At 42.0% G+C, this 23,566-nt stretch overlaps 1 protein-coding gene, 1 non-coding gene and 1 pseudogene across 2 annotated transcripts in view; 2 read left to right on the forward strand and 1 right to left on the reverse strand.

The window, feature by feature from the left end:
- VWA3B (von Willebrand factor A domain containing 3B) overlaps nt 1-23,566 on the reverse strand; it is a 210,169-nt gene that overhangs the window by 138,957 nt on the left and 47,646 nt on the right. The window lies entirely within an intron of this gene.
- LOC114901192 lies at nt 14,351-14,473 on the forward strand. Its single transcript, XR_003795071.1, has one exon. It is a non-coding gene; the product is annotated as a small nucleolar RNA SNORA71 (small nucleolar RNA).
- LOC114900326 lies at nt 15,442-15,892 on the forward strand (annotated as a pseudogene).

The raw sequence follows: 23,566 nt of genomic DNA on the forward strand, positions 1-23,566 counted from the left end.
TAATACTGAGTTTCATTCATGCATTTTTCTCCACCAACACACAAAAAATTGCAGTTTCCAAAGGTAGAATCAACAAATTTTTACAACTACACCATTTTTGGACTTCAGAATAATACTGTTGAGCAGAACAGATTTTCTAACACCATTTTGCCAGAAGTACTGGACACAAACAAAAACACTCTCAGAAAAACACTGTCTTTTCCTATTACCTGAAATTCACTCCTTTTTTCCCCATTTAGAAAAAATTGAAGTACAGTTGATTTACAATGTTAGGCGTACAGCAAAGTGACTCAGTTATACTATACATATATGTGTGTGTATATGCTTTTTCAGATACTTTTCCATTATAGGTTATTACAAGGCATTGAATATAGTTCCCTGTGCTGTACAGTGTAACCCCTTGCTGTTTATCTATTTTGTATATAGTCATGTGTATCTGTTAATCCCAAATTCCTAACTGATCCCTCCCCGACCCTTTCCCCCTTGGTAGCCATAAGTGTGTTTTCAATGTTTTTGAGTCTATTTCTGTTCTGCAAATAAGTTCATTTGTATCCGTTTTTTAGATTCCACATATAAGTGATATCATATTTGTCTTCCTCTGACTTACTTCACTTAGTATGATAATCTCTAGGTCCATCCATGTTGCTGCAAATGGCATTATTTCATTCTTTTTATGTCTGAGTAATGCTCCATCATATATACGTACCACATCTTCTTTACCCATTCATCTGCCAATGGACATTTAGGTTGCTTCCATGTCTTGCCTATTGTAAACAGTTCTGCTATGAACATTGGAGTAGATGTATCTTTTCAAATTAGAGTTTTCATCTTTTCCAAAACTCACTCCTTTTTACTTATTAATTGCAGTCTTTCTCTTACCCCATGAGCAAAATATGGTGATGATCACACTGAACCTATTTGCCGCTTCTGCTCAAGGAGCAGAGGCTGGCCAGCATGCTGGGCTGAGCTGGCCGAGGGGAGTCCAGGCTCAGAAGGAAGAGGCGATCACAGATCTACCAATGATGGCTGATGGTGGGAGATGGGGCTAGAAGTGAAAGGTGTTCAGCTGCCTAACCCTGATCTGGAACCATGAGGGGGTCCTGAGCTGTGGGTTGTGGTTGTACATATGAAACATGCTAAAGTTAAGACTGCCCCTCAAGTGTCTGTATCTGCCTCTTCTTCTTCCTTCCCCTCCCTCTCCCTCCCCTCCCCTTCCTCCCCCTCTGGTATAAGATACCGGCTCTGGCTTGAAGTGGGAGCTCAGAGCTCCAACCACGGCCATCAGCCTGGGTGCTCATCCTACCACTGGATGTCTTGCATTCTCAACTCTGAAGAGCCTGGCATGGAAAATGAGTCCACTGTCAGCTTCACCAATGAGTCCGGATTTTGAGCTGGCCACATCAATGCCAAAATTATTGACTTTTGTTTAGGCTGGTGCCAGGCCCTCAGTGAAAAATTTTACTCTAGTGTGATTTTCTCAGTCCATACTTACTATTTCAGTTTAATTAAAATGTTGAGGACAAAACAGGAAGAGAAAAACCAAAGTAAAAGATGAGGTCTGCTCCGAACCCTAGAGATCAGAAGCCTTTTTCCTTCCTGAGAGGGAGCCCCCAGACCACTACGTAGACCCCTCACTCTGGGCCCACAAGGCTTTCCTAACTTAAGGAGCAGCTTCCCATGGAATTAGGACTGTACCCCTTAAAGATACAGTCCCTGGAAAGGACCAGCAGTTAAAGTTCCTTCCCAAGTCAGCAATAACCCAGCTCCCATGCACAACAATCCATCCCATCCAATCATGAAAGCTTCCGAGAACTGAAAATTACCACGTCCAACTGACAAATATTCCTGCACCATTCACACCTCTCACTGCGCCTAATCTGACAATATGGAAGGACTATGGAGGAAAGTCATGCCCAGAAAGGGCCCCACAGTATAATCCTAGGTACCACTGCTAGCAGATGAACAGGTGCTCCTGATTTCCTCTAGAAAGGTCCTGGTCACCTACCCTTAATATAAACCTTGGAAATGGATCCACCTCCAATCGGGACGCAGCTAATCAGTACAGTATTCACTTCCTACTTCCAAATTCCGATTCCCATCCATCCCTATGCATGCGAATAAGCTGGTTAGTATCATAACTAGTCTGAAAATGCTCACTGTCCTGTTGGATTATTTTACTTTCTAGAGCCAATGTCTACAATAAAAGCCCACTTGGAATCCTAAAAGGAAACTAATATTAATGGAATGTCAATTTTGTACTAAACATTACCATGGGTGTTATATGCCTTAATTCCCCCAACAATCATAAGAGGTAAATGTGAATTTTCCCATGTTTACAACTAAGAGAACATAGCTCAGAAAGGTTAGGTAACTTACCTAAAGTCACACAAGTAGTTAGTGGCAAAACTAACTAGGGTTTGAATCCAGGTCTGACTCCAAAGTTGATTCACTTTCCAGCAAACACCGTTTGCCAGAGCCAGAAAAAGAACCATGCAAGAACAAAACATTGTGAGAGCTTGCATTACTGTTTAGCAAATATTCATTTCCCTCCCCACCTCAGTGTGAGGGAAGTAGATGTCCTTATCTGCTTGATGTGGGACTTGGTCATGTCATTTGCTTTGGCCAACAGAATATGAGTGGGTGTGACATGAGCAGAGGCCGTAAGTAGGGCTGCACGGCTTGGCTTGGCGCTTGTGCTCATTGCTCATGCTGACTGCCACAACAGAAATATATCCTGGAGAGCACTAGTTAAAGGAGGACACGTCCCTCCTCAATTAATCAATCTGCAGTTGACCTGTAGACCTGTGAGAAAGAAATAATGGCGAAAGTATTACTAATTTGATGAAAACTATACACCAGCAGGTCCAAGAAGCTCAATGAACCCCAAGGACAAGACACAGCTGTCAGGCTTGGAGGGGAGACTCAGTGGCAGGCTTTGCTCTTGAAAAGAAATGTTGAGAAGCTTCAGGAGGCAAAAGGAAGAAACAGAAGGGAGGAGCCAGGGAGAATGTATGTCACTCTTTCCTCCTCCAGTGGCTCAGCAGCAGCTATTAAAATATCACCTGGTGGGGACTTCCCTGGTGGTCCAGCAGTTAAGACTCCACACTCCCAATGCAGGGGACAGGGTTCGATCCCCAGTCATGGAACTAAATCCTGCATGCATGACGCAACTGAAAGATTCCCACATGCCACGACTAAAAAGATCCTGCATGCCACAACTAAAGATCCCGCACGCCACAACTAAGACCCGGCGCAGCCAAATAAATAAATAAATTTTTTTTTAAAAAAATATCACACCTAATGAAGAGTATGTGAGGAGGATGGTGGGAGGGAATAAAGAGAGGAGCTGAATTATCACCCAGACTAGCATGGAAAAACTAGACACAGCGCCAGGCAAACAGAGGATCCCAGGGGGCAAGGAGAATAGAAGGGTATCCCCCCTCCCCTAAGAGTTCTCAGAAATCCAGGGGAAGGTCTTTGGACAGCACCTGGCCACAGAATCAGAGGTGAGAGGCAATTTACTCTTGATTCCTGAGGTGGGCAGGCACCACCATATGCACAAGAGCTCAGCGGGGCTGACGCAGTATGTGCCGTGAACCTTAGTCCTCTTCCTGTCCTCTCTCTAAATATTCCTGACAGCCAAAGAAAACTGCCCAGGAACTCTTAGGAAGTAATGTAGAAAAACATTTTAATGTAATGCACTATTTAAGGTACCACCCTAGGCAGTACATATTGCCTGTGTCAAAACACTGGAAAAGCTTTCTATCGCCCAAAAAGAGCAGTTCTGGGAAAATGAGCAGACAGGAAAAAATTCAATCTGGGGGGGAAATTCTTCCAAGTACATATAAGAATCCAAAGCAGGCACAGAATAAAGAAATGATTGTACACAATGTATCTATTGCTGTCTTTGCAAGGAAGCAAGAAACAAGACAAAATTGTTCTCAGCCTACAACTACTTTTTGCTATCTCAGGGGAAGAGGATGATGTAAGGATTTGCCCCAAAATATGAGGCCTAAAAGTTTGTTAAAATTCACACATAATTAACTTGTTTGTAGATACTATTACAATTCATTTATCAAACCCATTCCAAGAAATGCAGATTCCTACAAATAGCTATTTATCAACAAGTATCACACATCAAAATTAAATGAAATAAGAACTTGTAGCTATGTGTTTATCTAATCTATCCAGTCTCCACTAATCTGAGTTGGAGTAGTCCAAAGGACTTCGGAAACTTTAGAGAATAATTTTAGCCTTTTAAATCTTGAATTGATAATAGGCACAAAGGCAATATAATTGGTCCAAATTTTTAAAGGCTTTTTAATACATTGGCAAGGAAAGCTGCAGTAAGCAAACTGCTGATACAAATCAATCCTTTTTTTTTTTTTAAACATCTTTATTGGAGTATAATCGCTTTACAATGGTGTGTTAGTTTCTGACTTATAACAAAGCGAATCAGCTATACATATACATATATCCCCATATCTCCTCCCTCTTGCATCTCCCTCCCACCCTCCCTATCCCACCCCTCTAGGTGGTCACAAAGTACCGAGCTGATCTCCCTGTGCTATGTGGCTGCTTCCCACTAGTTATCTATTTTACATTTGGTAGTGTATATATGTCAATGCTACTCTCTCACTTCGACCCAGCTTACCCTTCCCCCTTACCATGTCCTCAAGTCCATTCTCCATTCTCTACATCTGCATCATTATTCCTATCCTGCCCCTAGGTACTTCATAACCATTTTTTTCTTTTTTAGATTCCATATATAGGTGTTAGCATATGGTATTTGTTTTTCTCTTTCTGACTTACTTCACTCTGCATGACAGACTCTAGGTCCATCCACCTCATTACAAATAACTCAATATCATTTCTTTTTATGGCTGAGTAATATTCCATTGTATAAATTGCCACATCTTCTTTATCCATTCATTTGTCGATGGACACTTAGGTTGCTTCCATGTCCTGGATATTGTATACAGAGCTGCAGTGAACATTGTGGTACATGACTCTTTTTGAATTATGGTTTTCTCAGGGTATATGCCCAGTAGTGGGACTGCTGGGTTGTATGGTAGTTCTATTTTTAGTTTCTTAAGGAACCTCCATACTGTTCTCCATAGTGGCTGTATCAATTTACATTCCCACCAACACTGCAAGAGGGTTCCTTTTTCTCCACACCCTCTCCAGCATTTATTGTTTGTAGATTTTTTGATGATAGCCATTCTGACCGTTGTGAAGTGATACCTCACTGTAGTTTTGATTTGCATTTCTCTAATGATTAGTGATGCTGAACATTCTTTCATGTGTTTGTTGGCCGTCTGTATATCTTCTTTGGAGAAATGTCTATTTAGGTCTTCTGTCAATTTTTGGATTGGGTTGCTTGTTTTTTTGTTATTGGGCTGCATGAGCTGCTTGTAAATTTTGGAGATTAGTCCTTTGTCAGTCGCTTCATTTGCAAATATTTTCTCCCATTCTAAGGGTTGTCTTTTCGTCTTGTTTATGGTTTCCTTTGCTGTGCGGAAGCCTTTGTTTCATTAGGTCCCATTTGTTTATTTTTGTTTTTATTTCCATTTCTCTAGGAGGTGGGTCAAAAAGGATATTGCTGTGATTTATGTCCTAGAGTGTTCTGCCTAGGTTTTCCTCTAAGACTTTTACAGTGTCTGGCCTTACATTTAGATCTTTAATCCATCTGGAGTTTATTTTTGTGTATGGTATTAGGGGGTGTTCTGATTTCATTCTTTTACGTGTAGCTGTCTAGTTTTCCCAGCACCACTTACTGAAGAGGCTGTCTTTTCTCCATTGTATAGTCTTGCCTCCTTTATCACAGATAAGGTGACCATAGGTGTGTGGGTTTATCTCTGGGCTTTCTAACCTGTTCCATTGATCTATATTTCTGTTTTTGTGCTGGTACCATACTGTCTTGATTACTGTAGCTTTGTAGTATAGTCTGAAGTCGGAGAGCCTGATTCCTCCAGCTCTGTTTTTCTTTCTCAAGATTGCTTTGGCTACTCGGTGTTTCCATACAAATTGTGAAATCTTTTGTTCTAGTTCTGTGAAAAATGCCATTGGTAGTATGATAGGGATTGCATTGAATCTGTACACTGCTTTGGGTAGTAGACTCATTTTCACAATATTGAATCCTCCAAGCCAAGAACATGGTATATCTCTCCATCTGTTTGTATCATCTTTAATTTCTTTCATCAGTGTCTTATGGTTTTCTGCATACAGGTCTTTTGTCTCCAGAGGTAGGTTTATTCCTAGGTATTTTATTCTTTTTGTTGCAATGGTAAATGGGAGGGTTTCCTTAATTTTTCTTTCAGATTTTTCATCATTGGTGTACAGGAATGCAAGAGATTTCTGTGCATTAATTTTGTAACCTGCTACTTTACCAAATTCATTGATTAGCTCTAGTAGTTTTCTGGTAGCATCTTTAGGATTCTCTATGTATAGTATCATGTCATCTGCAAACAGTGACAGCTTTACTTCTTCTTTTCCGATTTGGATTCCTTTTATTTCTTTTTCTTCTCTGATTGCTGTGGCTAAAACTTCCAAAACTATGTTGAATAAGAGTGGTGAGAGTGGGCAACCTTGTCTTGTTCCTGATCTTAGTGGAAATGCTTTCAGTTTTTCACCATGAGAACGATATTGGCTGGGGGTTTGTCATATATGGCCTTTATTATGTTGAGGTAAGTTCCCTCTATGCCTACTTTCTGGAGGGTTTTTATCATAAATGGGTGTTGAATTTTGTCAAAAGCTTTTTCTGCATCTATTGAGATGAACATACGGTTTTTCTCCTTCAATTTGTTAATATGGTGTATCTCATTGATTGATTTGTGTATATTGAAGAATCCTTGCATTCCTGGGATAAACCCCACTTGATCATGGTGTATGATCCTTTTAATGTGCTGTTGGATTCTGTTTGCTAGTATTTTGTTGAGGATTTTTACATCTATGTTCATCAGTGATATTGGCCTGTAGTTTTCTTTCTTTGTGATATCTTGCTCCCAAAGTCCACCGCCTCAATTTGGGGTGATTCATTGTCTATTCAGGTATTCCACAGATGCAGGGTACATCAGGTTGATTGTGGAGATTTAATCCGCTGCTTCTGAGGCTGCTGGGTGAGATTTCCCTTTCTCTTCTTTGTTTGCACAACTCCCTGGGTTCAGCTTTGGATTCGGCGCCGCCTCTGCGTGTAGGTCACCTGAGGGCGTCTGTTCTCCGCTCAGACAGGACGGGGTTAAAGGAGCAGCTGATTCGGGGGCTCTGGCTCACTCAGGCCTGGGGGAGGGAGTGGTATGGAATGTGGGGCCAGCCTGCTGCGGCAGAGGCTGGCATGACGTTGCACCAGTGCGCACCGTGCGTTCTCCCGGGAAACTGTCCCTGGATCACAGGGCCCTGGCAGTGGCGGGCTGCACAGGCTCCCGGGAGGGGAGGTGTGGACAGTGACCTGTGCTCGCACACAGGCTTCCTGGTGGCTGCACCAGCAGCCTTAGCGTCTCATGCCCGTCTCTGGTGTCCGTGCTGATAGCCGCAGTGTGCGCCCGTCTCTGGAGCTCATTTAGGCGGTGCTCTGAATCCCCTCTCCTCGTGCACCCCGAAACAATGGTCTCTTGCTTCTTCGGCAGCTCCAGACTTTTTCCCGGACTCCCTCCCGGCTAGCCATGGCGCACTCGTCCCCTTCAGGCTGTGTTCATGCAGCCAACCCCAGTCCTATCCCTGGGATCCGACTTCCGAAGCCTGAGCCTCAGCTCCCAGCCCCCACCCACCCCAGCGGGTGAGCAGACGTGCCTCTCAGGCTGGTGAGTGCTGGTCGGCACTGATCCTCTGTGCGGGAATCTCTCCGCTTTGCCCTCTGCACCCCTGTTGCTGTGCTCTCCTCCGTGGCTCTGAAGCTTCCCCACCTCCGCCACCCGCAGTCTCTGCCCATGAAGGGCCTTCCTAGTATATGGAAACCTTACCTCCTTCACAGCTCCCTCCCACTGGTGCAGGTCCCATCCCTATTCTTTTGTCTCTGTTTTTCCTTTTTTCTTTTGCCCTACCCAGGTACGTGGGGAGTTTCTTGCCTTTTGGGAGGTCTGAGGTCTTCTGCCAGCATTCAGCAGGTGTTCTGTAGGAGTTGTTCCACATGTTGATGCATTTCTGATGTATTTGTGGGGAAGAAGGCGATATCCAGGTCTCACTCCTCTGCCATCTTGAATGTCTCCTCACAACTCAATCTTTTATTTGCTTTCTAATTATATCACTGGACCTACCCAAATCTATACTAATAAACAGAGTAGGGGAGGAGTGGAGAAAAGAAAAAAGAGAAAGGAAGAAAGGAAAATATATTGGGGGCAAAAAATGAAAAGCTTTAAATGCCAGTGTATAGTATGAGAAAAAGCATGTGTTGAATAAGACAGCACAGAAACCAAGAATACATGTGCTCACGTGTGTGTGTTGAAAAAGTGTGTGTTGAATAAGACAGCACAGAAACCGAGAATATACGTGCTCACCACTTAGAATATTCAGTCCAGCAATACACAAAATGAAGGTTTATTCGGATAACATCAAACCCATTTTTCACATCTACAGTAAATATACAGGGCAGAGAGAAAAACAAATTGAATGTCAAAAGGTCATTACCAATCAAGAGTAGAGTGCGACAGGGCAATGAAGCAGAGTAGATGGCCCAGGGCAAGCCCATCACATACAGGAATGTAATATTGATATATTGCAAAGGAATCCACATACATCAGTGGAGAAAGAAAGATTAATAAGTGAATGGTGTGAATATATTTTTTGGTGGTGTATTTCTTTCTGTACTTTAGACTTCTGGGGGAGATAGATTTCTAGTAGTGAAAATACCGGATCAACATGATTAAACATTTTGGGGCCATGTCTCACACTGAATTGCTTTCCAAAAAAAGTTTTAAGACAATCTAAGTCACATCAGCAGTGTATATGAAATACCCATTTCACTGAACCTGAATTAGCATAAAAATAATATCTCATTGTTTCCAGCTGAATTTGCTTTGATAAAGAAATTAATGTCAATTAGTAGTGAACAGTAGTGAAATTGAACATTTTTGTATTTAACTTCTTTTGCCCATTTATCTGTTGGGGTCTGCCAACTTGGTTCAGAAAGGCAAGAGGGAGAGCATCACAAACTATCACCCAGAGAAAACTTATTTGCAGGAACCACTCTCAGTAACAGCAAAGAAGAGTGCCTTTAGCCATGAAGCATAGCCCCTTCCCCACACCATCTCCCATATGAACCACCAGCAGATACCTATCTTGTGTCCTTTCAGTGGTGAATAATAAAGAGGAAGCCAGCACACAGCATCCAAAGAAGAACATAAGAAAAAAATGAGGGAAAGAGCAGCAAAATTACCAAGAGATGAATAACACTCACTAAAAATGTTATCAGGGAATACATGAAAATTATGATCCAATATTTCACCATGAATTTAAAAATATATATGAAGCCATCATCTCCTTGAAGGAAGAAAACAAAGCAGACATGCAAAAACTCAAGAATGTGACGGCAAGATAACAGGAAGAAGAAAAAAAAATCACAGAAATTAAGATGAAAACATTAGAGAGAAAATAATAGGAGACAGTCAAAGGAGAGCTATCATACTTTATACATAAAGTGAGTCACCAAAGAAGAAAACCAGCCTGGCACAACGGTTAAGAAAATGAAGTGTTTGACTTCATGTCAATGAAGTGAATGTGAATTTGGACAAGTTTCTTAACCACTTTATTTCTTGGTTTCCCCGTCACTAAAATGAGGATAATGTTAGTACCTACTCCATAGGGCTGTTAGGAAGTTTAAGTGGGTTAAAATTTGATAAGAGGCTGGAACAGTGCCTGGCATATTCCAAGCAATGTCCAAGTATTTGTTAAATTTAAAAATAGTAATAAATAAAACAACAGAGCAGAAGAAGTATTTTAAAGTATAATTCAAGGAAACTTGCCTGAAATAGAAGTCTTAGATGTTCATATTAAAGGGCACACTACATACCAGGGAATACCAACCACAGCAGTCAACGCTGAGACATATCCTAGGACTTAGTGGATTTAAAGATAAAAAAAAGAATCCTTTGGAGCAAAATGGCTGAACAAGATATCCCTTGATCATATCCCTGCCTCAACAACAATAATTTGGCAACCACCCACAGACAAAAGTGCCTTCATAGGAGCTTTGAAAGTGTCTTCATAGGAGCTTTGGGATCCAGGTAGGAGATTGTGAAGTCCAAGACCAAGGAGAGGTGTTTTGAGAAGGCAGGTCTGCCCCATGCTGCTGACTTACCAACCATGCTCCCCGCTACAGAAACAGAAACAGCTTTGTGCCCCTGAGAACTTGACTACAGCCCTGTTTGGCTTGGTCCTGTCTCCAGCACCATATGCCACAGGACCCAGGAGGAGCCATGCTCACCCGAGCATCAGGTGATAGACATACAGCCCTCGGTCCCAGCTGTGGACCCTAAATTGGCCCGTGAACCAGTTCTAGCCCCTCTTGGCCACAGTCTGGGAGCCCCTGGAGGTAAGCCCCCAAACTCAGTCAGACTGTAGATTCTGAAGAGGCCCTGTAATTGGGCTCCAGCCCATCCCAGCCATTGTCCACAGTCTTGCTGGCACAGGGATCCTGCAGGAGAAATACCTGTCTATACCCCCAGAGATCCAGAAAGGGCCCCATACTTGCCTCTAACCCCCTCACAGCCTCCATCTGCCAGCAGTCCTTAGGGGCCAGGGCCCCAGTGGGAGACTCTCCAGTCTGAACCCCCAGAAGGGCCCTGTACTGGGCTCCAACCTCAACACAGCTTCAGTCCACCAGCAGACCTGCCAGCAAGGGACCCAGTAGTACACACTACTGTCTGTGCTCCAAGAGACTCTGAAAAGGACATATACTCAGTTCCAGGCCTTCCCAGCCTCAGTCCACACCACTGAGCCCAACCTGCCCAGGGACCTGGTGGGAGATATACACATATGTGCCTCCAGGGCCAGGTCTGCAGACCTCAAACATGGCTATAGAATCTCAAACAACCTTGGGGCCCCATTCCAGCCCCTCTCAGCCATGGTCCAGGGCCACTCCTGCCCACCTAGGGGCCCATCCAGTGACCAGGCATCAGTCCTCCCAGGGATCTAGTGAGAGCCATGCCCCCTGCACACCTAGTAATTGACCTGCTGTCTAAGGACCCAACTGTGGAACCTGAAGAGGATCCTTATCCCAGAACACCCTACTGAATAAGGTACTGGAGGCAGTCCCATTCACCCAGAGACCAGACAGGATCCACACCTGTCCCAGCCCCTGATAACAAGCCTGCCAACTGAAGATCCCACTACAGACCCAGCAACAGCCATATAACTGGGTCTAACTCAGCACAGCTGAGATTTCAGAGGTAGTCCATCAGCCCAGGGAACAGACAGGAGAAGGTTTTTACCTATGGAAACCAGTCTGTAAAGACTGGAAGAAGTGTATGCTTCTTCAAATGTACAGATGCCAATGCAAGGCTACATGAATCATTAAAAATCAGGCAAAGATGACACCATCAAAGGAATTAATAAAGCTCCAGTAACTGACCCCAAAGAAATGGAGACCTACAGATTACTTGAAAAAGAATTCAAAATAATAATCTTAAAGAAACTCGGTGAGGGCTTCCCTGGTGGCGCAGTGGTTGAGAGTCCGCCTGCCGATGCAGGGGACGCGGGTTCGTGCCCCGGTCCAGGAAGATCCCACATGCCACAGAGCGGCTGGGCCCGTGAGCCACGGCTGCTGAGCCTGCGCGTCTGGAGCCTGTGCTCCGCAACGGGAGAGGCCACAACAGTGAGAGGCCCACATACTGCACAGAAAAAAAAGAAACTCAGTGAAATGCAAGAACACAGATAACTAAACAAAATCAGGAAAACAATGCATGCATGAACAAAATGAGTTTAATAAAGAAATAGAAACCATAAAAAAGAACCAAAACAGAAATCCTGAACCTGAAGAATACAATGTCAGAACTGAAAAATTCTATAGAGAGCCTCAACAGTAGACCTGATCATGAAGCAGAATCAGAAAACTTGAAGACAGATCATTTGAAATTAGCTGATTATAAGAACAAAAAGGAAAAAGAATGAAAAAGAGTGAAGAAAACCTATATGTATTATGGGACACCTTCAAGCAAATGAATATTCACAACATAGGAGTCCCAGAAGGAAAAGACAGAAAGGGGCAGAAAGATTATTTAAAGAAATAATAGCTGAAAATTTCCCAAATCTAGAAAGAGATATGGACATCTAAGTAGAAGAGTCTCAAAGGATCCCAAGGACCCCAAGCAAGACCAACCCAAAGAAGATCACTCTGAGACACACTATCATCAAAATGTAAAAAGTCAAAGACGAAGAGAAAATTTTGAAAGCAGCAAGAGAAAAATGAGTTATCATGAACAAGGGAACCCCCATAAGGCTATCAGCAGATTTCTCTGCAGAAAGTCTGCAGGCCATGAGGGAATGAGCTGATATGAAATATTCAAAGTGCTAAAAGCAAAAAACTGCCAACCAAGAAAACTATACCCAGCAAAACTGTCCTTCAGAAATGAAGGAGAGATAAAGAATTTCACAGACAAACAAAAGCTAAGAAAGTTCATCATCACTACATCTACCTTACAGAAATGCTAAAGGGAGTTGAAATGAAAGGATGCTAAGTAACAACTTAAAAATACATAAAAGTATAAAACTCACTGGTAAAGGTAATTATATAGTTCAATTCAGAATACCCAAATGCTGTAATCATGGTGTGTAAATCACTTTTATCTCTAGCACAGAAGTTAAACAATAATATTAAAAACAACTATAATAAGCTACAATAATAAATAAGCTACAATATGTATAAGCTATAATTATATACAGTATGTAAGCTACAATAATTTGTTAATGGATGCACAAGATAAAAAGATCAATAGCATAAAATGTGGGGAGGAGAGAGTAAAAGAGTAGTTGTTTTGTATGCAATTGAAAGTAAGTTGTTATCAGCTTAAAATAGACTGTTATATCTTACAAGATGTTTTATGTAAGCCTTGTGGTGGCCACACATATACAAAAAATACAACAAAGACCTTTAGTAGTTACACAAAAAATAAAGGAATTAAAGCATACCATTACAAAAAATAAATCACAAAGGAAGACAGTAAGAGAGGAAGAAAGGAACAAAATAACTAAAAAAGTCATAAAATAACATAATGGTAATAGTAAGTCCTTATCTCTCAATAATTACATTAAATGTAAATGGACTAAATTCTCCAATCAAAAGACACAAAGTGGCTGAATGGATAAAAGAAACATCCAACAACATGCTGCCTATAGGAGACTCACTTTAGCTTTAAGGACACACACAGGTTGAAAGTGAAGGGATGAAAAAAGATGTTCCATGCAAATGGTAACCAAAGGAGAGCAGAAGTGGCTATACTTATATCAGATAAAACAGCCTTTCAATCAAAACTGGTCACAAGAGACAAAGAACGTCACTATATAAAAGGGGACCAAGTGATAAAGAGACCAAGTCATTAAGAGGATATAACAATTGTAGGTATATATGCACCCAACATTGAAGCACCTAAATATTTAAAGCAAATATTAATAAAACTGAAGGGAGAAATAGATAACAATGTAATAATAGTAGGGAACTTCAATACCCCACATTCAACAATGGTTACATCACCCAGACAGAAAGTAAATAAGGAAACACTGTACTTGAACTATTCCTTAGACCAAATGGACCTGAGATGCATACAGAACATACCACCAACAGCACCAGAATACACATTCTTCTCAATTGCATCTGAAACGTTCTCCAGGATAGATCATATATTAAGTCACAAAATAAGCTTTAGCAAATGTAAGGAAACTGAAATCATACCAAGTATCTTTTCCAACCATAACAGTATGAAACTAGAAATTAATCAAAAGAGGAAAATGGAAAATCCACAAATGTGTGGAAATTAAACAACACACTCCTGAACAAATGAGTCAAAGAAGACATCAAAAAAGAAATCAAAAAATCTTGAAACAAATAGAAATGGAAAATCAGAACAAAAAAATATCAAAACTTATGGAGTGCAGCAAAAGCCATTCTAAGAGGGAAGTGTATAGCAACAGCACCTACATTTAAAAGATAAAAAGTAAGATCACAGATAAATGACCTAACTTTACACCTCAAGGAACTAAAGAACTAAATGAGTCCAAAGATGGCAGAAGTAACAAAGATCAGAGCAGAAATAAACGAAATATAGACAGGGAAAACAATAGAAAAGATCAACAAAACTAAGATGGTATTCTGAAAAGATAAAATTGACAAACCTTTAGCTAGACTAAGAAAAAAGAGCAAAGACTCAGTGATCATGGGTTGCCTGTGCCCTGGTCATCGATAGTACAGGGAGAGGAGTTACTGAAAGACATTTTTCCATGTTTGAAGGGCCCAGTTGTCCCTTCCAAACCCTGGATCTTTCACACACTATCTTTTCTCTCCTGCCATTCCCTTCAGAGCTCAGGCCTTTGCTGCCCCCCTCCGTGATATGGTGACCAGGCTAGCGCCCTGATTGCAGGGGTTCACTTTGTCTTTGAAGTTAAGGAGTCTCTTGGCAGAAACCAGTCAATATATCTATATTTGGATCTCACACTGGAACGAGTTCAGATCGGTTCGGTGGGAGGTAGAAACCCTGTGACAGTGCCTTTGCTTAGTAGACTCCCACAGATGCAACATGGTGCCCCCAAGAGGCATGTCTGGCTCCCAGATAACAGGTCAGCCTTAGATCTGGAGATTGTTGAGGAAGTCCCATGAGTCAGTGACCTTGGGGTGACCTGGGATCTGGGATTGCTGGTATATCTCCCCAAGATTCCTATTGTTCGTGGACACCAGTGGGGCAGAGAATGGACAGTGAGGTCTCCACGTGAAGAGCTCCCTGCTGCCTGCTCAGAGCATCACAGGAGAACTGTTCACTCAGCATGAGAGATCAGGGGCAAAGCGCTGGGACTGGGGGCTTGGCGTCCCCTTTAGCTGGCTCTGAGTCCTGACAGCAGTGCCCTTGGAGGGCCAGGGAAGGCTGGCCCTGGTCCCTCTGCTGTGCCTGGATGACTTCAATAACCAAGAGTTTTTTTCTTGAGTTGGCAGCTGTTCATCATCATCATTTTCTCTCCATCCATCCATTCAATAAACCATATGGACCCACCCACCCCCCAAAAAAGAGCAAAGACTCAAATAAAATTAGAAATGAAATCTAAATATGACACAATAGAAATACAAAGGACCGTAAGAGACTATTATAAATAATCACATGCCAACAAATTGGATAACCTAAAAGAATGGATAAATTCCTAGAAATATAGAAACTACCAACACTGAATCATGAAAAAAAAGAAAATCTGGGCCAGGTGCCTGGAGGCACGTCAGCTGGGCCTTTGGTGGGCTTTTCGGGGACAAGGATGGCTATGGCCAGTGATTTCTACCTACGCTACTATGTAGGGCACAAGGGCAAGTTTGGACACGAGTTTCTGGAGTTTTAGTTTTGGCCAGACTGAAAACTTAGATATGCCAACAACAGCAATTATAAAAATGATGTCATGATCAGAAGGGAGGCTTATGTACACAAGAGTGTAATGGAAGAACTGAAGAGAATTATTGATGACAGTAAATTACAAAAGAAGATGATGCTTTGTGGCCTACCTCTGACAGGGCTGGACTCCCCAGCAGGAGCTTGAAATTGTAATTGGAGATGAACACATTTCTTTTACCACATCAAAAATAGGTTCTCTTATTGATGTTAATCAGTCAAACTATCCTGAAGGCCTTCGAGTATTTTACTATTTGGTACAGGACGTGAAATGTTTAGTTTTTAGTCATACTGGATTACATTTCAAGATTAAACCAATCTAAATTGTAAAAAAAAAAAAAAGAAAATCGGAACAGATTAAGAATTAATACCAATCCTCCTCAAGCTCTTCCAAAAAACTGAAAAAGAGGGAGCACTTCCAAGCTCATTTTATGAGGCCAGCACTACCCTTATACCAAAGCCAAATAATGACACTACAAGAAAAGTTTATTATAGACTAATATCACTAATGAATATGTATGCAAAAATTCTCAACAAAATACTAGCAAACCAAATTCAACATCACATTAAAAGGTTCATACACCATGATCAAGTAGGATTTATCCCTGGGATGCAAAGATTGTTCAACATACACAAATTAATAAATGTGATACATCAAATCATGATTCCCTCAATAGATGTAGAAAAAGCATTTCACAAAATTCAACATTCTTTCATGATAAATGAACATGAAGTGAACTCTCAAGAAATTGGGTACAGAAGGAATATACCTCAACATAATAAAAACCATATATGACAAACTCACAGCTAACATACTCAGTGGTGAAAGGTTGAAAGCTTTCCCACTAAGATCAGGAACAAGAAAAGAGTTTCCACTCTCACTACTCCCATTCAGCATAGTACTGGAAGTCCCAGCAAGAGCAATCAGGCAAGAAAAATAAATAAATACATCCAAATCAGACAGGCAGAAGTAAAATAGTCTCTGTTTGCAGATAATATGATCTTAAAAACTCCACCAAAAAACCTATTACAACTAATAAACAAATGCAGTAAAGTTGCAGGACACAAATTCAACAGGCAAAAATCAGTTGTGTTTCTATATACTAACAACAAATTATCTGAAAAAGACATAAAGAAAACAATCCTACTTATAATAGCATCAAAAATAATAAAATACTTAGAAATAAATTTAACCAAGATGTTGAAAGATCTGTACACTGACAAATTATAAGACATTGATAAAATAAATTGACGAAGACACAAATAAATGGAAAAATATCTCTTGTATGTGGATTAGAATAATTAATATTGTTAAAATGTCTATATTACCAAAAGTCATCTATAGATTCAAGGCAATTCCTATTAAAATTCCAAAGGGGGCTTCCCTGGTGGCACAGTGGTTAAGAATCTGCCTGCCAATGCAGGGGACAGGGGTTCGAGCCCTGGTCCGGGAAGATCCCACATGCCGTGGAGCAACTAAGCCCATGCGCCACAACTACTGATCCTGTGCTCTAGAGCCCGCGAGCCACAACTACTGAGCCCACGTGCCACAGCTACTGAAGCCCGCGCGCCTAGAGCCTGTGCTCCCAACAAGAGAAGCCACCGCAATGAGAAGCCCATGCGCTGCAATGAAGAGTAGCCCCCGCTCGCTGCAACTAGAGAAAGCCCGTGAGTAGCAACGAAGACCCAACGCAGCCAAAAATTAAATTAATCAATTAATTTTTTAAAATTCCAAAGGCATTTTTCACAGAAAAGAAAAAACAATCCTAAAATTCATATGGAACCACATAAGACCCTGAATATCCAAAGCAATCCTGGGAAATAAGAACAAAGCTGGAGGCATCATGATTCCTGATTTCAAGCTCTATTACAACACAATAGTAATCAAAACAATATGGTACTGGCATAAAAGTGACACACAGACCAATGGAACTGAATAAAGAACCCAGAAATAAACCCATGCATATACAGAAAACTAATACCTGACAAGGGAGCCAAGAATCCTCAACAGAAAAATTACAGTCTCTTCAATAAATGGTGTTGGAAAAACTGAATATGCCCATGCGGAAGAATGAAATTGGACCCCTATATTATACCACTCACCAAATTAACTTGAAACAGATTAAAGACTTAAACATAAGACTTGAAACTGTAAAATACTAGAGGAAAACATAGGGGAAAAGCTCCTTGATACTGGTTTTGGCAACAATTTTTTTGGATATGACACCAATAGAGCAAGCAACAAAAGCAAAAATAAACAAGTGGGGCTACATCAAACTCAAAATCTTCTGCACAGCAAAAGAAACAATCAGCAAAATAAAAGTCAACTTACAGAATGGAAGTAAATATTTACAAACCATCTATCTTAGAGGAAGTTAATATGCAAAATATATAAGGAACTCATACAACTTAATAGCAAAATACAAACAATCCAATTAAAATGGACAAAGGATTTGAATAGATATTTTTCCAGAAAAGACATACAAATGGCCAACAGATACATGGGAAGGTACTCAACGTCACTAATTACCAGGGAAATGCAAAAGATATCCCCGCACACCTGTTAGAATGGCTACTATCAAAAAGACAAGAGACAACAGTGTTGGTGTGGAGGTAGAGAAAAGGGAACCTTTGTGCCCTGTTGGTGCGAAGTGTAAATTGGTGAAGCCACTATGGAAAACAGGATGGAGGTTCCTCAAAAAAATTGAAAATAGAACTACCATATGATCCAGCAATCCCACTTCTGGGTATATGCCCAAATGAAATGAAATTACTATTTTGAAGAGATATCTACAACCATGTTCATTCCAGCATTATTTACAATATTCAAGACATGGAAGTAACCGAAGCATCCACTGACAGATGAATGGATAAAGAAAATGTGATTTTATATATTTTTTATGGGTACAAAAATTTGAAGTATATCAATGTAATATTACTCATCCATGAGAAAGAAGGAAATCCTGTCATTTGCAACAACATGGATGGACCTTGAGGGCATTATGCTAAGTGAAATAAGCCAGATAGAGAAAGACAAATACTGTATGATCTCACTTATATGTGGAAACAAAAAAAGCCAAACTCATAGAAAGAGAGAGTAGAATGGTGGTTGCCAGGGGCTGGGGCTGAGAGAAATGGGGAGAAATTGGCCAAAGGGTGCAAACTTTCAGTTACTAGATGAGTAAGTCCTGGGGATCTAATGTACAGTGTGGTGACTATATTTAACAATACAGTATTATACACTTGAAGGTTTCTAATTGAATGTTCTCACCACACGCAAAAAAACGTAATTATGTGAGGTGATGGATGCATTAACTAAGCTTACTGTGATAATCATTTCACAATATATATGTGTATTACATTGTACACCTTAAATTTTCTCAATACTATATGTCAATTTTATCTCAATAAAGCTGGTGGAATAAAAGAAACCTCTGAGCAACCAGGCAAAAAGGTAAAGTCACTTACAAAAGAAAAAAATCAAGTTGGCCTTGGATTTCTTCTCAGCAGCACACACTATGAGAAGACACTGCAGCACCACCCATAACACACACAAGACAAACAAAAAGTGAGCCAAGGGCGTTCTATCCAGCCAAGCTGTCCTTTAAGTATAAAAACGTAGAAAAGAACATTTGGAAACCCTGGGAATATTGTTCCTCTGATTCCCTCCTTGAGGAAACTATTAGAAGATAAATTTTAGCCAACCAAGAGGTGGCTGGGGAAACCAAAGGAGATGGACTACAAGTGAGAACAGAATGTACTTAACAGCAGAAATATTAAAACTAAAACAAACATGGGAATTGGGATGACAGAAGAAAAGTAAAGGTGATAAAAAAAACTTAGTCTTTAAGGGCTTCCCTGGTGGCACAGTGGTTGAGAGTCCGCCTGCCGATGCAGGGGACACAGGTTTGTGCCCCGGTCCAGGAAGATCCCACATGCCACGGAGCGGCTGCGCCCGCAAGCCATGGCCACCGAGCCTGCGCGTCCGGAGCCTGTTGCTCCACAACGGGAGAAGAACTTAGTCCTTAAGTTGCTTACCTAGTAGTAATAACAGTAGGGTAACCCACAGGATGATGGTCATGGCAGTAACAGCAGTTATAATTATTGACTGGCTAACCATGAGCCAGGTACTACATAAAACACTGTGTGTGTGTGTGTGTGTGTGTGTGTGTGTGTGTGTGTGTATACACACAGTGTTTCATACAGTGTATACACACATATACTCATATATACACACACGCATATATATATATATATATTCCTAACAACCCATAAGGTAAACATCATCATCCCCATTCATAACTAAGAAAGCTAAAGCTCAGATTAGTTAAGTGCCTCAACCACGATCACACAGCTAAGTGACAAATCCGAACCCAGGCCTGACTCCAAAGCCCAGGCTCTTGATTTTACTGCATTTGCGTTCATTGAACATAGGACAGAGCCTTATTCCTCTCTGCCTCCTCATCATTTAACACAACTAATATAACATAAAATATAATAATAACAATCTATTTTTCCCATTTTATAGATGAGGAAAGGAAGCAGAAAGGTTAAATGACTTTCCCAAAGTTACACAGCTACTTAATCGACGGGGCAGCTAGCATATGGCTCTAGAGCAGCGCTATCCAATACTAATTCAATGGTAGGTGAACCACAAGTATAATTTCCAATTTTCTAGTAGCCAAATCTTAGAAAAAACTTAATTTTATTAATATATTTGATATAACCCATATGTTCCTATTATCATTGTGACATATAATCTATACTAGAAACTACTCATGCCATAATTTACATGTTTTCCTCACTCAGTCTTTGAAATCCAGGGTGTATTTTAAACTTACAGCACATCTCAAATCGGACTCACATTTCCATGCTCAGTAGCCACATGTGGTCAGTGGCTCCCATATTTAACAGAGCAGCTCCAAAGCTACATGTGGCACCAACTTAACAACACACGAACTCTCCATTTTCCATTCTCCAGCATTGATTCCTGAAGTGTTATTTTATAAAATCAAAAAACAAAGTAACTAGTTATATTATCTACCTCCACAGAAAACCCATCCTGGGGTTAGGGTTTCACTCTTATAAAAAGGTCGTATTTATGCGTGTCGTTGGATCATATTTTTGATGGTAATCTGTTCTCCCTATACTTTCTCTTCCCTACCCACTCCCTCCACATTCAAGCAGCCATTCTCTCCTTGTCCCAAAGAAGGCAGAGCAGAAAGGTGAAACAGGCTGCAAGACATTCTGGCTTTTTCCTTTTAAGCCTAACCCCTGAGGAGAGGCACTGGGGTTTACAGAGCAGGCAGCTTTAAGAAGCAGGAGGTAGAGAGGAGTCATCCCAGATTAGAAGGACGTTCCCCTTGGCTTGGGGGAGAGGAGGAGAGCATCCCAGGAGAGGGTGGGAACTGGCTCCGTGTCTTTGCAGCACCTTGGGAGCAAGGCACAGGGAGAACGGGGGTGGGGCAGAGTCTGCAAACGACTCCCACATCCAAAGCCAGCACGGGAGCAGCAGAGAACTGCTCAACCTGGAGTGGCCGTGAGACGGGGACAATGGGCATTTATAGGGCGGTTTGCAGGAAGAGATTTCTAATTACTAGAGACCCCTCCCGATGCCTTAGCACTGCCTAGGATCTCCAAGCTGTGGGAAAAGCTCAGGAGGAGTCCCTGGGAATGACTGGGGTTCATTTCCCCGCAATCCACTGGGATAGAAGGGCACTGGAATCAAAAATTAAACTGAATTCTAGAAATCAAAGAAAGTGTCTGGCTGGACTTGTTTTTGTGACCAGACATTCATATCTGCCACCTAGGGGGCCTCACTTGAGCCTGCCAGGGGCAGTGGGCAGTGTCCCCCCACAAACCATTACACCGGAGCCAGTTCATCTCCAGTGGATGGCTGTAACCCAGGAGGAACTGGAGTGCTGAGGGGTGTGGCCTCTCAGAAGTCACTGCTGACTTGGGGAACACCAGTGGCCTGGGATGAAACAGAGTTTCAAAGAATATCACGGAATACGTTTAAGTCCTGATCAGACACAAAGCAATCAGCAAAAAGGCCACTTGTTGGAGTTTGCTTAAATGATGAGTTTCCCTGACTCCCTGAGAAGACCCAGAAATAGAGGGGTGGAGAAGATGATTTTCAGGCCACTATTTCAGACTCTGAGGAAAGAAGGACTATTTCAGCAGCAGCAGTAGCCATAGCTCTACTAGACAGGACAGATGAAGACCATCACTGTGGCAAGCCCTGGCTGACACTGTAACAGGAAGAACAAATCTGACTCCATGTTAGATCTGTTCCTTTTACTTTAACCCGTTGTGCTTTGTTGCTTGTGCTTAATCATGCTGGCTCTGCACCTTTTGTAAGAGAATGTTGCGTATAGCCTGAAGTATACAGGATAGCCTACTCTCAGGGCTCTGACCTTTAAGAGTCCATTCACACAGAGATAAAAAGTTGCAGAACAGAGAATAACATTTGCCTTGTTGGAGGTTTACAGGAACCTGACCTATGTGGACAGCTGCAAGAGCAAAGGAATCCAACACCAAGAAGTCTGCAACAACTAACCACACCCCTCCCTCACCTGGCCTTTAAAAGTGCTTTGCTGAAACCCTTCAAGGAGTTTGGGGTTTTTTCGGCACAAGCCACCCATCTCCTTGTGTGTCCCTGCAGTAAACCTTTCTCTACTCCAAACTCCGAGACTGTCCCCAGATCTCTACAAGCCAGGTGTCAAGACAAGGAGACCCCTGCTACCTGCCCATCAGGACTGCTAGGAGACTGTGGGGGAGGGAGAGCCCAGACCCAGGGCAAGAATGGAGAAAGTGTTGCTCAGTCCTGGAGAGAAATCTTTTCAAGGAAAAATGACTGGAGTTCGGGGAAAGTCAACATGCCTCTGTTTTATTTTGCTTATAAGTGAGATGAATATTTCACAGTACACAGAGACTGTGAAGAGAACCCACACTCATTAACGGGGAAGGAAAGCCAAACTTCAGGGGACTGGGTGGCTCAGAGGAGCTCAGAGGTAGCATCATCACTCTGGTCCCATAGCAATCTAGGCTCTGTTGGCACCCTTTCCCCTCCCCAGTAAATAGTCAAGGAGAGTACTTAAACAGAGAAAGAGGCAAGGACACCTACATGGAAGGTGCTGGCTACACAACAGAGCAGCCACCCCCCTGCTGTATGCCCCGTGAATATAAACATGAGCAGGGACCCACCCAACTCTGGGCGGAAAGCCAAGGGGAAGGATGGCCATGAGGAGGAAGAGTGTAGAGCTACAGCTTCAGGTCAGCATCACCTGCCATATTAGATCCCCCACCCTTCTTACATCTAAATCACAGATCCTGCTCCCCCCAGTGAGGGGAATCCATCCGAGGCTGATGGAGCATTCCTACACGGAATGGAGCCTGCGCCGGAAGAAAGCAGAATTTCTAAGGCAGAAAGTCATCCCTGGAAGGGAAAGGGGAGAAGTCTACTCAGTGCCCAGGTTCATGAACTCAACTCCTGGGAGCCTGAGATTATGACCCACCCGGCCAAGTGCTGCCAATGTCCTGGGATCCCGGTGCAAGCCACTGCTCTAGCCCCACCCTCATGCAGGTGAGAAGCCATTCCTTTCTAGAAACAGAGAGATTTGCTTCAGGAGATGTGGATGGCTGGGATCATGTCATGAGATAGTATGAGATATTGCACCCTACACACACACACACACACAAGAATATTATTCAGCCCTTAAAAGGAAGGAAATTCTGACTCATGCTATGACATGGATGAACCTTGAGAACATTATGCTAAATAAAGTAAGCCAGTCACAAAATGACACGTATTGTATGACTCCACTTATATGGGGCATCTAGAGTGGTCAGATTCAGAGACAGAAAGTAGGATGTTAAGTGCTGAGGGCTGTGGGGAGGGACAAATGGGAAGTTGTTTAATGGGTACAGAGTTTCAATTTTCCGAAATGGAGAGAGTTCTGGAGACTGGGTTGCACAACAAGGTGAATGTACTTGCC

The sequence above is a fragment of the Monodon monoceros genome, unplaced genomic scaffold (genome assembly GCF_005190385.1).
Source record: "Monodon monoceros isolate NGI ecotype Baffin Bay Population unplaced genomic scaffold, NGI_Narwhal_1 Super_Scaffold_19, whole genome shotgun sequence".
NCBI classification, from domain to species: domain Eukaryota; kingdom Metazoa; phylum Chordata; class Mammalia; order Artiodactyla; family Monodontidae; genus Monodon; species Monodon monoceros.